Raw genomic sequence first — 18,048 nt, 5'->3', positions numbered from 1 at the left:
ATGCAAAGACAGTGCCCCCTACACTCTCATTTAATCTGTAATATCATTTGGGGGTTTTTATCCTACATTTCTAATGCAGTTTTTAAATAACTGTATTTCTTGTCCCCCAGACAGATCAGCTCTCATTTTAAAATGAGAATTAGATTATTTTTAAGAATAATCTAGGCCATATACATTATGTAAGGTTGCCATAGTAACACTTTCTCTCAGGGGAAAACCGACTGTCCGTAGTTTCCACAGAAACCACTCCCTGCTGAGACAGGTGCCTCCAAGGGAAGTGAAGGGAATATAAATGAGAGAAAGAAAAAGACGCACACAGATGTCATATGATCTCTGCGGCATCCCCACACTATTGTAAATTTAAGGGAAGGTTTCTGCGTTTTTTAGTTTGTTGCTTTTGATTACATGACTGGCACCTTCTCTTGTCATGTAAACTGTGGCCACCCTTCCTTGACATGGAACTGGTTTTTCAACTGGAGGTACAGCTGTGCTCCACCTTGGCACTGAACTGACCACATCAGATACTAAAGCCCAGTGCTCTAGGAACCACTGTGCGTGGGAGTATGTAAACGGTAAATGAGAGTTTTCTCCCTTTATTTATTGATTTTATTTATTTCTTTTCCCCTGGAAGCAGTCAGCAAAGACAGACAGGTATGTAAATACTTCCTTTTAGACAGGAACTGGAGAGGAGTGAAGCTCAACTAATTTGTCAGTTAATAGGTTTGTTCTTTTGGGGTACAAGCATGCACTGCTAGGAAAAATGTATTCTGAAAGATCAGGATGTAGTAAAAAGTAATTAAGTCCTAGGGTTTGTTAACTGAGGAAAAAAAAGAAATTTCTTTAATATACTTCAATGTCACCGAGGCAAGTATGGATTAGCATTTCTGAAATCCTTTTGCACTTTTTTTTTTTTCCACAAATAGTGTTGATTTGTTTTCTTTTTTTCTTCAAGGGCAATAAAACCATGACATTCATTCAAGGCTTAGTGCAGCCATAACTACAGATTAACGCACTGGCTACTTCATCTTCATCCTGTCATCTCTCTGCTGCTTTATGGGGAAAGCAGGCTGACATGGTTATTAAATCTGGCAGCTGTGTTGTGTGCACATGGGAAGCAAGTAGAGCACAGCATATAGAAAATAAGTAGCTTTCAGATAACAGCCGCCTTTTCACTGCTGCAAGGCTTGAAAGGCAGCCTAAAAAGCTCTTTCTCTTCTTTGTAATCACCAGTCGCTGGATCAGTGCACAAATATCACAAATACAGTTGCAAATGTAAGTATTCCTTGCCTATGTGGTGCTTTCAGATTGCTAATTAGTGTTTCTACCTCAGTGTTCTGCTTGAAAAAGCAGGGAGATGAAAGCTGAAAACATCCTGACAGGGAGAGTTTTTCTGCAGTATTGTTCTGGCTTTCAGTGGAAGAGCTACTGAAGGAAAGGGATGCATGAAAGCTTTCTGGAACAAATAGTTTGTAGTCATGTTTGTTGATTTTTGGAATGTCTGCTTGCAACTTTGCCTTTGAGGGGAGAAGCCAGGCAAATGCAGGACGTACTTCTAGAGAGATGGTTTTCTGCTTAGAGTAGATAATATTAGATATACAGCAAGAAAGATACTTCAGCAGTAACAGACGGCTTGTGAACGCATAGGGGAGAAGTCTGCCATGGTATTTTTCACCTGGAATATTTTTCTTGAAAAATCCTTAAATGCAGACCCGTACTTCTCGTTAAGAAACTCGACAGTACCTTATTATTAGAAGCACAAACAGATAGTTGTCATAAGGGGCACCAGTAAGTCTGCATCTGACATGAGAAGAACAATGAACATAGCACGGTGAGCACTGCATGTTTTTCACCAATCTCACTCTGTATGCACATGAAGATGATCTTTATCTGCTGTGTGGCATGAAGGTAGGATAGTAAGGTGGTTGGGAAGCAGCGAAGCTGAAGGTTTCTCAGTGTTGTGGTGATACTGTAAGGAAGAGATTTGCTATTTGTTAATGTGTTGCTCTCATAGCTCTGAAGGAACAGCATCTTGGTTTTTATTCTCTTTTCTAATTCAAAGCTTCTGTAGTGCCATTGTCCTATTGAGTTTGTGGCTAGTGAATTCTTACTGTGCTGTGAGCGCAATCTGCTTATTGGAAACAGCCTGTGATCAGTACCAAGTAGAAATGACAGATAATTGCACGAGAAATGCAGGCTGTAGTCAGTTTATTTGTGTTGCCACATCACTTTTTTTGCCTTATTTACAGGTTTTGTTATTTCTTAGGGACCATTGTGGTACTGTCAGCTTTTTATGAGCCATGTTAAAATGTCCTTTTCACAGTTAACGGGTTACTGCAAGTAAGTGACTAGAGAGAGTATATGTGTTGTGTTGTTTGCTGCACATAGAGGGCTAAATATATTTGTGGTATAACTCCCTTGATAATGCTGCTGTAACACAGGTATGTTTGGTCAATCTGTTGTTTATAAGCTGCTTTTGCAATTCTTCAGCCTCATCTTACAGATGTAGATGCAGAAATGTCTGTTTTCCCTGTAGCAAGTAAAAAGTGATTTTGGAGCTTCTCTTTCCTTCCTCCTGTCTTCTCTTTCCCTCATATAGAATCAGAAATTCTTAGCTTCCCTGAAACTCAGCTGTGAAAATGGTTATTTTTGATGACAGCTGTGGAGCTAAGCTTCCCAAGCCTGAGTGGCAGCCAGCCAACTGCTGAGACAAGTGGTGACCTTTCAGGACAGTGTCTCTCACAAAATGTCGAAACATTTAAATGGCAGACATCAAATGTCATGTGCACAGGGAAAGGTTGTCAGCTGGGGGACTTTCAGCTGAAGGCAGTTAATCCACTGCTTGCCTGGATTAAACATTGAAAGCTGCTGCCTAAGTCTCTAAAATGTAGAGAAATTATTCAGGACACATATGCATAATCTCAGAAGTCCTTCTGGGAAGATTTGGGACATGAATGGAAAATTTCAGAGGTGTTTTATTTAAAATCTGCTCAGGCATCTTCCCGATGTATGCCCAAGAAAGCAGCTTTTTGCCTTTTCTTTTGCACTTATATCAGTTTTCATCCAAAATCTCTTATCCATAATGTAAATGGAACCTGATGAAGCCTAAGCAAAGTTCATTGATGTGCAGCAGGATGCTGAAATTCTGGTAGCGTGTCCACTGACATTTTAGGCATATGTTCACTGAATGCTAAATAATCCCCTGAAGTTCTTCGTGATGCAGCCCCTGAGCTGAAACCTCATTTGCTGTTACATGCATTATGCTTTGTAACTTTCTTTGAAGGCACTGAGGTGTAAGCATTCCCATGCTTGCTGGTGTGTCAACTTCTCAAATACCTTTGCCCCCAGAAAACAGATCAGTGTCACTGTGTATGCCTGCCTTGTTGGTTTTCCCTCTGCCGCATAAATATTTCTGGGGGGTATGAAACTACCTGATCCTTTACCTTGGTCTGTAGGAAAGCCCGGCAGTGTGTGTGGTTGATCAGGGAACTAACCTGTTCACCTTGTGGTTGACCTCACTCGGAGAATAGTGACTGCACCAGACCAACCTTGTCTGGCCAGTTTGCAACTCGCCACAGTACAAGAGAATTCTCAGTATTCTCCATGCAAAGCACGGTGTTAGCTGCCAACACAGGTAATCCCTGCAAAGCAGTCAACGACCAGATTTAATGGTGCCAAATCCATTGTTACTTACCAACGTGCTGAAAAGGAACATAGTCCTCCTTTTTCCCTTCCCTTTCTAGATAGGAGTGCTGTGCCACTCCAAGTTTTCTCTCTTACTACAGGCAAGTAACTTTTTATAGCTGGGTTTTAATGTTCTTCATTTCTATTCCTAAAGGAAGTGTGATTCCTCCTCCCCCCTTTAAAATTTGGAACACTGTATTCCATGACTTCCTTATCTCTTCTGTAGTCATAGGAAAGACTAGGTCTCCATGTTAGTCTTTTCTTTCCATTCCGTATTCTGTGATCACTCCTCCTTTCTCCTAACTTCCTACTCGAAGAACGATGAATCAAATGAGGTAGGTAAGGACAAGTTCTCGTAAACATCTTACAGGAATTAATCCTTCCTCCTTCCTTTCTGCCTTCTTCCTGTCTTCAAATTTCTATCTGCTTTGCCACAAGAATTTATGTGATTTGAGGCTTACTAAGACTTAAAAATCTGTTTGGAAGAAAAACAGTATGCTCACCTACTTGAGGAATAAAAAAGTAACTGAGGTACCAGTTAATGTAACTTACCACAACACAGACACCTAGGCTGAATTTTGGACTTTGATCTTCAAACAGCAAGCCACATGTAGGCACAATTTACTTAGTAATCTCTCAAAATGTTAAAGAAAAAATAAGGTAGGGATGCAGCTGTTTTCTGTGGGCTTTGCATGAAGAAAAATATCTGAGGAAAATAACCAAATATATTCATCAGCAGCTGTAATTTTTTTAAAATTCAATTGGGCTTGGTTGTTTCCTAAGAACCTGTGCAGTGTCAGATCAGTTCATTAAATACCTGATGTGAAATACTGACTTGCACCAATGGCATTGTCATTTTATTCTGCATTTATATTATAATCAGTCTTTACTATTTCTGTAGCATCTAGGAACACTTTTATTGGAAGATCACTGGGCCAGGTACTGTTACAGAAACAGAAGGTAATCTGAGACCCCAGGTTGCTTACAAGCCATTTTAAAAATAAAGCAAAAACTCCTTATCATACAGTTACCACCTTTCTTGTTTCACTTTTCATCTGAATTCAGAATACAGATGTCAGTAGTGTGTTATAACTGAACTAGTGATCAGGATACCGGAGTTTGCCTAGACATGGGCCTGAAATTGCATGTAATTAAAATAAGAAAATGACATTCACTTACTGTGACCTTATTTCAAAGCTGTCTTACTGATTCACTTGGAGTATGTCCCTTAGGCTGTTAATGTTCAGCTATAAAGTTAATGAATTTTATTAATTGAAATTAACTCAACTGACCAAAACATTATTATAATTATAAAATAGTTGTGGGCTAACAATTAAGATTCCCCTTAAAATCATTAAGACACCCTTATCAATTACACAGTTAATAAGGTTCGTGATAAACTTAATTCCAAAAGTAATAATATTCATTATTAAGTTCAATGAAACATGTTTAACTGCGGTTATTTACAGGATCTAAATTTCAATGTTAATTATTGACATGAAATAACGGCAACATGACACATGGCCATTGGATGGTAATTGACTCATCACGGACCATGTACTGTGATTCTGGCAGGTGAACACTGGAGATCATAACATGGGATGAGAGTCTTCGTCTATATTTTCTGTAAGACCAATTTTTCCCATCTCTCTGCTCCTTACCCATCTTACAAATAGATTTCAGAAGTTGTCACACACCTGTTAATATCGTCTTTTCTGCTACCTTTTGTTTTAATTATATGGTGTAAGGTATGCAGTAGTTTTTATACTGTAAGCAAGGACTGAATCTGCCATATGAAATCAGTCAGAACAACTGTCTAGTTTACAAAGCCATATTACAACACATTATTCCGTTCTGAAGGTATTTCATTTATTCATTTTGTACATTCTTCAGATCATCCTTCATAAGGCAAGGCTGTAGCATGTGAATACAAGATATAACTTAACTGAGCAATGTAACTGACATAACTGAGCAAAATTGCATAATTATTCTTTCTGGAAATTTGTATTGCACAAGCCACTATGATTCCTAAGTGCCATTTTTATTATGAGGACACAAGCCTGGTTGTATATGAAAGAATAAAAACATCTAAGGGATCCCACAGGGCCAAGCTGCAGTTGGAAAGATACAATACCTTCAATTTCCCATTATTTTAAAATTTCAGTTTGAAATTATATTTTGCAATAATATCTCTTTTTCACATTGACATTGCAGCTTGGGTAACCATGGGCATTGCTGTCAGCTAAAATTTAAATATATTCTGATAGTGGCATTGTTGTCCCTTCCATAGAGCAGTTGAAAGTCTCTAAAGGAATGCAGGCTTCCAAACATGAAGGGCTATTGTACTCATCAAATGTCTGGGGTTTTTTTCGCATACAAGGAACAATGAATAAAACAGTCTGAAAGATTATTTGCAAGCATGCAATTAATCACAAATCCAGCTTGATTTGGATGGGTAAAGCAGTAGTTTATCGATCTGGTTAGCTTGTACCTTAAAGAATTTTGTGGAACTCATTAATTCAGGAATATTAAGATAGGTGCCTCTTTTTTTGTGAGATGATAGTATGGTTCCCAAATGGATAAGCTAGAAGGTTAAAGGCAAAATAATTTGTTCCTAGGAGGGGTGTGGATTACTGTTAAGAACAATCTGAAATCCTATCCTATCATTCATGTATTTCAAAGCATTCCTAAAAGTAATGGCCTAGTTTTAGAGACAGCGGATCAGAAATAACCAAATTACTGCAGCTTGTTTGTCTTTTAGAAAGATGCATAGTCTTAATTTGAAGGCTTCAGTACTTTTGAATCTCCTTTACATACCTAAGGGAGTAATTTTTAAAAGTTAAATACTTTTTCTGTTCTGTTTCTTCCTCACCTTCAATTCAGTGGGAATTCACTCATGCAATGGACTTTTTTAAGAATGGACTCCACAGACTGAAAGTGAGCTACCTCTGTTGAATGCATTATAATGAACCAGTTTCCATTCTTCTTTGGCTGGAAATAGGTTCACTGAAATATGTGTCTTTGGCTATGTCTTGGTGGAATGCAGAGTTGTAGTTCCTCCTATGTGTCAAGGCTAGTTATTTGAAAAGGGGGTTGACATTGACTCCCTTGACATTCTGAGTGTTGCCATACTGACATAGATGAATCCATAGGTTGTTATCGCTTTGTTACAATATGTGTGGCCCTCAGACAGATTTTTAAATGCCATTAGTTAATGCTGAAGCATTAGGTATTTGTTACATAAAAGTGAAGCAATGAGGCTGAAAATGGATTAAAGAATAAGACCAACTAACACCCATATTATTTTAGTATCTTCGGAGTTCCCAAGGCAATATACATATTAAGCCTGGGCCAAGAATAGCCATCCTACAAGTGAATGTAACATATTCCTATGGCAAAGTTATACCTCAAAGGGGCTTCCAACCATCAGCATTCCTACTGGGTGGAATAGTCGGAATACTATTTTTCTCTATAAAATTAAGATTGTGCAATTTGAAGTGAGGTACAGAGACTTTTTTCAGCATTTTTTTTGTTTGTTTTTAAGAGCATATTGAGAGTTTAGAGAGTGAAGCTTGTAAGATGGATAGCTTTGTATAGTGCTTCTAATGAACACCATGTTATGGACATCAGAGGTCTTGCAGAAATCAATAATTATTGATCAGAAAAGAAGTCATTATTTTCATTGTAATTATTAGGAGGCTCGTGATGTTTTGCTTTGGTTCTGACCTTGATTGTTCATGCACTGAAATAATAATTGCAGCTAATTCCTTTTTCCAGAAATGTTAATTTCTTGGTCAGCATCAGAGAGTGTAAAGGAGGACCACAATGCGAAACACTATTATTTTTATTTCTCAGCAAGTATGAGTTTGTCCTCTTGGAGGAACAGAAGGCCACATCATTGGCTTAGGGCAATGCTTTTGAAAATGGTTCTGGCCTTGAAATGTCTTCTGAAAGGTATTGCTTTGCTTTATTCTTGAAAATGTGATGGCAGACACAGAGTGAGGACCTCACCTGATTGCAAGTGCTGTAGAGGGCAGAAAGAAGAAAGTTTTTTAATGCCCCTTGATTCTCAGCCAGCTAGCCATAGGTGAAATCCGAGCTGATGTTATGCAGCCCTGATTTAGGGACCTGGGAAAAAATTGCTTAGATCCTTCAGTAGCAGAGACCCCACACTACTCTGACCCTATCATCTGGAAAGCCTTGTCCTGTAAATACACTTTCCCTCTACTTGTCACTGAGGAAAGTTTCAGTGTTGCCAGAGCAACAGTGGCACAGCACCACTATGTCATCTCCTGTGCTTCTGGTGAACTATCTAAATAAAGGTGGTTATAAAAAGCTCAAGGAGCCCTTCAACTGATTGGTTCACTTAGGTATGGAGACTAATAGTAGATGTAGGGTTGCTTATCACACTGACCGTGCAATTCTCTAGGTCAATGAATTGCTGTTGCTTTACAGGACTGTCTGTCAATAGGCATGTGCACAAAGAAGTCCATAGTGGTTTGTTTATCTACTGGCTCAGAACAGATGCTTAAAGAGCACAGCTTCCATGAAGGAGGAATTGATAAAGAGTGCAGCTGCAGTGTGGATGGTACAAGAAACTCCATCCATCATTTTCCAAAAGGCACAATGAATGGCTTAATTGTTGCTACTAACAATTGTTGGCCATTTTATTTGTTATAGACAAAGTATGATCCCACTAAGAACCAACTCGGAGAAATACAGTGACAGGGGAGTCTCTTTTTTCCATTCACTTGGCTTCATTCACTAAACAGATTCCACTGGCTCTGTCTGGACCAAGACCTTCCGCTGTTGCTCACCTGCAAAGCCTACTTCTTGACCACCATGAGGTCTTGAGCTGGTTAACATAGCTGTAAGTAGGTAAGGAACCCTTGGCAGTGAGGAAAGAGTGTTATTACAATATGCAATAAAAGACCATGTTTCGTGTTGTGGAATTTTTGTAGGGCAATATGTAAAGGTACTGTCTTCTGAGAGAGCTGCCTATGGGAATACTTATCCTCATACCAGAGAGTTTTCTTCAGTGCCTTGTGAATTTAATCTGCCCTCTTTTGTTGAGCTGGGTTTGATGTGTCTTGCTTAATACCTTCCTCTACTGCAAGGTTTATACTTAAGGCCATCTCTGGTGCAACCCTTTATGTAAATTTAACTGCAGTACTGGGATGTCTAGAAGACTTTACAGAGTATTTAGTATTTTTTTATTTGTTGGAACAAAATATCTACCTGAATGTGGTTTCTGTTTTAATCTCTTTACATGTTATCAGTCTTCTCTTTGTAACCATTGTTTGAGGCTTGCTGCATCATAGAAGATAAATCAGTCTTATGAATGGAGAAGAAAGGACTTTTTGGAAAAGAACTGTGTGCATTGTTTGGTCTCACCTAGTCTCTTCTAGAGGTTTGTTCCATTCTCCTTGGCCAAAACTTTTGTGCCCAAATTCAGGTGTGTGTTATTCTTATAAATTGTAGATGTTATAGTGGTTTGCAGATGTAAAAGAAAAACAGTTGGAATTTGACCCATTACCTATTTTTACAATGAGAACTCAAGTCTTTAATTGGTGTCAAAAGCTAGCATCCCAAAGCAGGCTTTCTTCAAATATTAGTACCCTTGTAGCAAAGAAGGCTAATGGTACCCTGGGCTGCATTAGGAGAAGTGTTGCCAGTAGGCTGAGGGAGGTGAGCCTTCCTCTCTGCTCAGTACTGGTGAGGCCACACCTGGAGTGCTGGGTCTAGTTCTAGGCTCCCCAGTACAACAGACACATGGATACATGGAGAGTCCAGCAAAGGGCCATGAAGATGATGAAGGGACAGGACCTTCTCTCCTGTCGTGAAGGATTGAGAGAGCTGAGACCATTCAACTTGGAGAAGAGAAGGCTTGAGGAGGATTTCATCAACGTGTACAAATACCTGAAGGGAATGTGTCAAGAGGATGAAGCCAGACTCCTTTCAGTAGTGACTAGTAAAAGAGCAAGAGACAATAGGCACAAACTGAAACACAGGAGGTGCTGCCTGAACACCAGAAAACATTTTTTTAATGTGAGAGTGGCTGAGCACTGGCAGAGTTTGCCCAGAGAGGTTCTGGAATCTCCATCCTTGGAGATATTGAAAACCTGACTGGACATGGTCCTGGCCAACTGGCTCTGAGTGGCCCTGCTTGAGCAGAGGTGTGGGACCAGATGACATATAGAGGATCCCTCCTCCTGAGCCTTTTTGTGATTCTGTTATTCTGTTAATGAGTGTCAAATAACAAGACTAAACATAAATAGCTGAACATGTACTCATATCAATGCATCCTCAGCATAAAACCCCATAATAAATTATAGCATCAGTGGTATGCTACACAGAATAGAGCAAAGGACAGAAAGCAACCTGCCTATATCACATCAAAAATTAATCTCCCAAATGAGTATGGATCAAGACACTGAAGTTAGTGTACATATTCATGTGATTTTTAAAAAGACATTATCTGAAATAAATTCTCTCCCTATTGTTTAGTGTCCAGGGTCCTGCTGCAAAGCAGAGGATTTTAATGGTTCTCAAAGGCACCAGAATTATCTTGCAAAGCAATCTGATTTTTCTTAGTTTATTCTCAGAAATAACTCAATGATTTTGCTGGTTTTTTGTTTTTTTTTTTTTTTTAATAGGGCAAACATCTAGTATGAAAAATTTCACTGCAGCAACTAAAGGCTGTCAATCTATTAACTGCTGAAAGCAAGGTCACGTAATGGAGAAATATGAAATAACCATGCTTACAGATGACACTATCAAAATGCACTAAAAATATAAAAAATGCTGCTGTGGGCAGACATCATGTAATTCAATACCTCCATGTAGCGTGAAGGTTCCTAAATACAGCTGTAACAAAATTTCTTTAAAAAAAAAAAACTTGAATGGTCATTTATTCTGTTTGGGCTGGTTTTAAATCTTTCTGTGGGTTCTTCCCCTTCTAAAAAGTCATACTGGAACTTGCTGTAGAGGCTGAGATTACTGTCGATGAGGAAGGAAGTGAAAGGCAAAAAGATTGATCCATACATCTTTAAATTCATTTTTTTAAATGCTACTTGGAAAATTTAACTTTTTCCCTCATTCAAACATTAAACAGATTTTTGAATCTGTGGAATGTTTTCTTTACAGAGTGAAGGTGTCCTGTTATTCTGAATTGTGCACATAACTGCTTTTGACTCCTCTGGAATATCAAGGGGTTCACATATGTTTTGTTTTAGGCATCATCATATCTAGGGAAGCAGGTGGGACTGACTGCAAGATAAGCTTCCTGTCTGGCTGACTTGTGCTTTTTGCTATCTTTAACCTGTCCTTAAAATGACCAAGAAATATAGCTTTAAAATCCAAGCAATTGCTTAATTTTAGCAATTATATTGCAGTTATCATTGCCTCCTTCTGTGAGGTCTCTTCAGCTTGAGTCAGAAAGCAGCCAAGAGCAAACAACAATCCTTTCAAATTAAGAAGCCTCCTTTAAATGTGCCACATTGCTGATCTTGAAAAGCATACAGAAAATCACTGGTGAATACACAGAAAATTTCAAGGTCTGCTGATCATCCAGACACTGGGTACTGTGCAATATTGCCTCACAACAGATGTTGTTCCTTGCATTTTTGCATTTTGAATTTTGCATGCAAATAGTATCACAGTATGCGAACTATAATTTAACCCATGTCTCAGACAGGGTCAACACAAAGGCCATGGTAGAGCACTGGGCTGCAGTGCAGCTGTGACTATTTTAACAGAAATCAGGGAGCCCTTGCTCAAGAGCTCCTTGATTATGTTTGTCTGTTTAGGGGTTTTTTTGTTTGTTTTGTTTTGTTTTGTTTTTTAATGGCAGTTAAGAAATAGAACAAAAAGCAGACTGAGATGGACCTGATTTCATATTACTATGAAAATATCATAGTGATGCTGGATCCACGTTATAGAGATTTTAATTTTATTTCATTCTGCATATCTTCAGAAAACCTTGGCTAATTTAGATAGCATTGGTTTTGCTTTTGCATATACATTTTTTTAAAATTTATTTGCTGGAAATAGAATATACAATACCCCCAAACTTCTTTGCTGGCTAGGTAATATTTCAAAAGACTTTTTAAAAAATATTCAATATTTTAAATATTCAATATTCTAAAAATATTTTAAAAGAATTTTTTTTTTCAAAAAGTTCCGTTCCTTTCCCCAAGTAAGCATGTGCAATAAATCTATCTAGACATTTTTATTTGCAAATAAAAAGATAGACTCACAATGAATAAAAAACTAAATGTCATGTTTAATTCTCAGTTATTTCCTTCGTACTTCATATTAATTACAAGTATGTTCTTGGGTAAATTTTTCCCTACAAATTACAGTTGCTATATAAACCTACAATTCGTACAAATATTTTCTTAATAAGAATTTGTTTTAAATACATGCAGAACTCATAACAAAATATATATTTCTGAAGCATTTTAGTATTTCATTAATTTCATTTCTTTTCAAATCAGCAAGAGCACATTGAACAGAAATCCATTCTTTTAGTATGCATTAGTTTAGTAGGTTTGCTTGAATTTTATCGACCACACAGAAATGTGTGATAGCAGTGGTGCTTTCACTCTGCAGTGAGCCATTTTTCTATAGGCTCTATTGTTTTTCTTGCCTTTAATAAGAGCCTTTGTATGCTCAGTCTGCTGATGTTGTCTGTTATCCATTTTTACCCAGGTTCTTATATGTGTGGTTGACTGAAGAATTACTCTGGGATTATTTTGACCCCCAGTTCAGTTTTCTTAGGCTGCTATAAAATGGCATGACATAATTAAATCCAGACATGAGGGTAGCTTGATTCTGATTATGTGGCAGCTTTAGCCATATGGTACTTGGATAAGGAGACTTTTATATTTTAATTGAGTTTTCCTGCATGGCTAAAGTTTGTAATGTCTTTTGATATTAAGGTCTTCTTTTCCCTCTCCTACTGTTCAGAATACCTCTGTAAAAGAGCTTTGCTTGAGAACAAGCGTGGCCCTATTTTTATAGGAGAATGGGTAATCACCAGGAACCTGACTTGGGAACACCTGGAATTAATCAAAATTGCCTCTTACTAGCCTGTTATATGAGGATACCAAAAACTTGGACTGTCATGTTTGCTTGTGGATTTCTGTAAGTACACCACCATCTTTTAAAAGCATTTGTTCATTCAAGTGAATGATTCTGACCTTTGAGTCTCTGCAGTTCCATTTCAAGTGTTTAAATTATTTAAGTGTTTCTGCATGCTAGGTAACTAGCACACTTTCTCTAGGCTTGCTGGGTAGGAAGGGGGTGTAGAAGTCAGCTGCGTATGGCATTTATCTTGGTATCCCCCTCACTCCATTTAGCAAATAGGCAGATGACATAAAACACATGGGTAGTCTCACTTAAGGAGAGGTAAAATGGTGATCTACATTGGGAGTGGGGAGGGACAAGTCTGCACCATGAGGCACAGACCACTCTGGCCATTATTCAGGGTAAGAGTGTGTGTGTGTCTGCAAAGGAAGTTAATTCCTTTTAGTTCCTGGATAAATCCATGGCTGACCTCATTGATGTGACAGTGAAATCAGTGGGAGTTCTCATATGCTTAAAAGGAAGGCACGTATTAAAGGGTTTGCTTTGAACCAAGGTCACTGCATTGCTAATCTGAGCATTTTTCCTGTGATGGGCAAATGCCTCCTGGGCTCTGAGCATCCTTTGCTCTTGATGCAGAGATTTAGTTCTGTGCCAAAGAAGCAAATGAGATATTTACTGCTGAGTTCAAGATGAATAGGGTTTATAATGGGAGCAGGAGCCACTGCTATCTCGAAGGCAGTCTTCTAGTTAATCAGATCTATTTGTTATATGACAGCAAGGTTTTCACAAAAGAATTCTTTTGAATATCTCCCTTGGGTGAGCAGGAGCCTCTCAGCCCACAGAGAAGTGTGAAGAACTGGGGATGCTATTTCCTTTTCCTTGTGAACAAGCCCACATTGCAAAGACCATACCTAATAGGGGAAATGACATGTTTTTTTTATACAAATTTGTCTGCTTATACTGTTAGCTATAAAAGTTTTCCTTGGAGACAGGTCATCTTGTAATTTGAAATTAGAGTGGATGTGTGTGCTGCTCGTGTCAGTGGCTCCTTTTAGAAGTACCTGACACTCTGAATGTAGGTCTACTCCAAAGCCAAAACATTTGTCCTTCTGAAATATTTGTTGTGAAATCTAAAGCTAATCATAGCTAAGGGGTGTTTCAGCACTGTTTGAAAAATTGCACTAGAAGTTCATGAATCACCCCATGAACAACAGAGGAATTTAGATGTTGTGTCTAGATTCATCGACAGAATTTAATAAAGAAATGCCTGTAGTATAGCGCAGCTTAAAGTAGCTTATAGTCAGCTTGAGGATAGAAGCCCAGTTATGGCAGCATGGCATCCAAAACAGGGTAATTTTCCTCTCTTCCTGACTGAGTTCTCTGGTACTTTAGTAGCATGAATACTAGACACCTAGTTTAGAGCTAGCTTTGATACTTCTTGGTACCCTGCTGCCACAGTGCAGTCTGGACAAACCTTAAGGCTTAGACTGCCAGGGGAGATAGGAAATTGAGGCCCTTAATCTGCAAGTAAGGAAGAGCACACCTGCATGGCAAATGAAAGGCAAGTGCAAAGAGCAGTTTGTAATTGAAGGACTTCCTCTGAGCTCTGTGGCACTTGGGCCCTCTGAACCACCTCTTACCAGGACATGAGACTCAAGGAAAATAAGGAGAAAACATGCCCAGATGGAATTTAAGCTTGTAGGTTTACTGTGTTCTACAACCCCAAAGTTATTCTTTACCCTCAGTGCACATATTTTTGGAGGCATCTCTCCTTTTATTAGTGCATTTGTGTTATGTTTGGAACAAGTGACCTTAGATGTGGCAGGAAATTTTAAACAAAAGTTAGCCTGCCAAAATAGTTATCCTGTTTATTTGCTTTCAAAGGATGTATTTCTCAACTCAATAACAACAGTAGTAACATTTTGTGTGTCCAGAATGTATTCACTGAAAGCTTCGAAGCACTGTAAATGTATCCACATAGTGCTTCTGTGAACTAGGTAGGACATAATGTTACCACTTTATGGAGGGGTACAAAAGATGAAATCACTAGTCCAAATCTAACTAGAACACCAGTGATCATCAGATAGGATAGAAATAGCATTACAGCTGTTGATGTACGTTGGTTAGGTAAGCCTTGTTGCTCTCCACACAGCTTCTAATGCTATAATGTTTGTATTTTTGGTTACAGTTACAATTTTACAATAGTATGCTGCTTTTCCACTCCTCTAAAGAAGAGAAGCAAGTCCCTGTGTGCAATGTAGCATTATTTACACTATTAAGTTCCAGGCATGTATCTCTGTTTGATCTGATCCTTGGTGTGGCATTACTGATGAGCTTGGAGGTGACATGAAAAGCCTTGAAAAGAAGCAGATTCTGTATGAGGAGCTGGCAGATTAGGGGGAGATCCCAGCAACAGTTCAGCAGTGCAGGGAGGAGTAGTTGTAAGCCTGACCTTTTTGTGTAAAAAACCATGAAGAGTGAGGTGCTGACAGCAGTTGTTTCACTAAGCCCTTTGGAGCACAAGGATATTTCCTGTAGTCAGATGTGGCTTCCAGGGGTTAGACATATCTCCAGAGTGTTTTCTGGCATTTGCTAGACTTCATGAGGCACCACCAAAGGGTTAAATAGTTCCATACTTTGTCACTTGCTCTCTAATTAGGAAATGGTCCAAGAGCTCAAAGTTCAAAATGCACATGTACTGATCTGGGACTAAGCCCAAGTTCCTATCGATCGCAGCCTCATATGTTAGTGTGCTGCATCTGCACGTGATCTCTCCCCATTGCCATTTCTGCCATTTGTTTTCCTTTTTTAAAGAAAAATGAAACAATTCATCTACAGAGTTTCACTTCTTCTGTCACTATCCTAAGTCTTTCATTGCTTGAGCTTGTGTGCTTTCTGAGAATAACTTGTGACCCACTTTATAATGGAAATCTTGCCAGTAAAACATGACAAAAATCTTCTCATTCCACTCTGTTCTGCAGCATCTGTGGCTACTGCTTAAGAAGCAGGAGAGGTCTCTTTTCAGCAGATGCACAGGTATGAACTGGTCAGGCTGAGCCTCAGGGGCTTGAGGTTCCTTGTTGGCCTCAAAAGGAGAAACAGAGGACAGGCAAAATGACATCCAGCTGGGATAGTGTTATGAGAAGAAAAGGCAGACTGAGGTTAAGCTGAGGCCACAAAAAGTGAAAGGAAAAACACCCCCTCCCCCAGACAAAACAAAACCCAAACCCCAAAAACAACCAAACAAAAAACCACCAATAACAAACAGTTTTACCAACAGTTTTACCAAGCAAACAATAAATGGTAGGAGCCAGATGCATGGACGGTAATATGGAAGGGGACGCAATCAAAATGTTACCCTATGGAGCCTGCAACCTAGGGAGAGGGCAAAGTTAAGTTATGGTGATTCATAACCCAAACACTTTCTGTTTTCAGAAAACATAAATGTGGGGTTTGTTGTTGTTGAGGTTTGTTTTTTTTTTTTGTGATGGTGGCTTTTTGTTTAGGGGTTTGGTTTTGTTTTGTTTCAGAAAGTTATATTTAAATTAAAACGTCACCTTCCTTTGGAAAATAGATTCCAATAAAACATTTTTTGTGCTTGCTGGAAATGAAACAAGGGGTTACAAGAGCTTTTGAGACCTTGTGGTGTAAGAGTGGCATGGTTTTAGGGCTCATAGTTTTAGGTGTTACCCAGAATGGATGGTGTCATCTAAGGATGACAGCCAGCTTTCTGCTTATGGAAAAGAAGGTGGTGATTCTGGTCTCCACCTCTTTCTCTCTCCTGCTTCCAGCCACATGTGTTTACTGCTTTTCTGTGCTGGCTCTTGTGCTGTTTAACATGGCAGGGAGATGAGTCAGATCACAAACCTGTCTGAAAAACATATCCAGCAAGACAGATTTGGTCTGTGAGCTTTAACACTGTTCCTGGAACATGTATGTGTAAGGGAGGGGGCAGGCCTGTGCAGCTGGGAATGGCAATGAAGAGGGGGGGCAGAATGACCCTTTTGGTAAAAGTAAGCTGTTAAGTCAGCTTGGCCATGTCTCTTAGCTGGTGCCTGGCTTGGTACAGTTGGCAGTGCTGGTAATTTTCCTGCACCATACAAGGCTTAAGGGCAAAGAGGCAGCTTCATCCTTGGCATAATTCCACGAGTGGAGTTGCAGGAGTTATACCCAGGGTGACTTTGTCTAAAGTGTGCCTTTTCAACATAGTCCACTAAATCAGCTCATTCTTGCTCTTTCTTTGTTTCTTTATTTGTGGCTACACTGAATTAGCATCTTAAATAGATTGCCATGGGAATAAGAGATGCAATAGCTAACTTGCTTTCTCTTGTGCATCTACAAATAGTCTTTTCATAGCAGCCTTTTCACAATCACATGTACAGTGTTTGGACACTTAATACATATCCATCAAGGGCTTTTGATGCCTATCCCGTTCAGTAAAAAAATCTAACAGTGTAAGGTGCCTAACATATGGTTGATTCATAGAAAATTTCTAGCACATATAATTTATATATGCAGGTGAAACATCTCTCTTTCCAGAGTGACTTGTCGCATATTTATTGCTTCTCACCCTCATTCTGATACATTATTTTATATATTTTATGACATGTGGATTGTAGAAAAGAAAGAATAGATAACTTGTTTTGATGAAGCAGGGCATTCTCTGCATAGAGGATGAGGTAAAAGAGAGCTTTGTAGGAAGAGAGAGAGCTCAAAAGACAGGCCTTGTGATGAAGAGAGCTGTGGGAGTGGATCAATAAGAAAGGAGAAACTCTGAAAAGGATTTGAAGCTGAGGACAAGAAAGCATGGCTTTCAGGGGATGTAGGCAATGTGGCTGGGCTATGGAATAAAAGATGATCTCAGTTGCTGAATTTTCTGTGGATAACAATGTAGGTGCATTGTGAATAAGATCCAGGCTCAGTAATAAAAATAATTAATCGAATACTGTGATCACACAGTGGAGCTGAGCAGAGAATTACATGTTAAAAATATTAGAAGAAGATAACTCTGGTAAAATAGTGTTGATAATGTGGATAGCACAGGGTTAACTAAACAAGAAATCTGGATGAAAGTATAGTCAGTGTAGGTTATATACGTGGCTGGCAGCTGATGGAGCCGTGTAATTGCACCAGAATCTCAGATATCATTGAAGAACTTGCCTAGGATGTCTCACTGTGAAGAAAAACTTGCAAACGTGACCCCAGCACATTGTGATGCAGCGATATGTGCCAGAACTCACACGCAGCCTGTCAGCAGAAGCCTGAGAGCTGCGATAT

General features: G+C 39.0%; 1 protein-coding gene across 6 annotated transcripts in view; it reads left to right on the top strand.

Annotated features, from left to right (window-relative positions):
• Positions 1-260: 260 nt before the first annotated feature.
• The window catches only part of TRIM2 (tripartite motif containing 2), an 88,856-nt gene continuing 71,068 nt past the window's right edge, over positions 261-18,048 (top strand). Inside the window, exon 1 of one of the 6 annotated variants that reach the window (XM_021285388.2) lies at positions 261-572. The gene's annotated coding sequence lies outside the window, so the exon portion shown is untranslated. Of the gene's footprint in view, positions 573-1,053; positions 1,273-1,307; positions 1,829-18,048 lie in introns of those variants that run through there. The other 5 variants (XM_021285385.2, XM_021285382.2, XM_021285387.2 and 2 more) reach the window with 5 other exon arrangements.

Source organism: Columba livia, chromosome 4 (genome assembly GCF_036013475.1).
Source record: "Columba livia isolate bColLiv1 breed racing homer chromosome 4, bColLiv1.pat.W.v2, whole genome shotgun sequence".
NCBI lineage: Eukaryota > Metazoa > Chordata > Aves > Columbiformes > Columbidae > Columba > Columba livia.
This window is presented reverse-complemented; position numbering and strand designations above follow the sequence as displayed.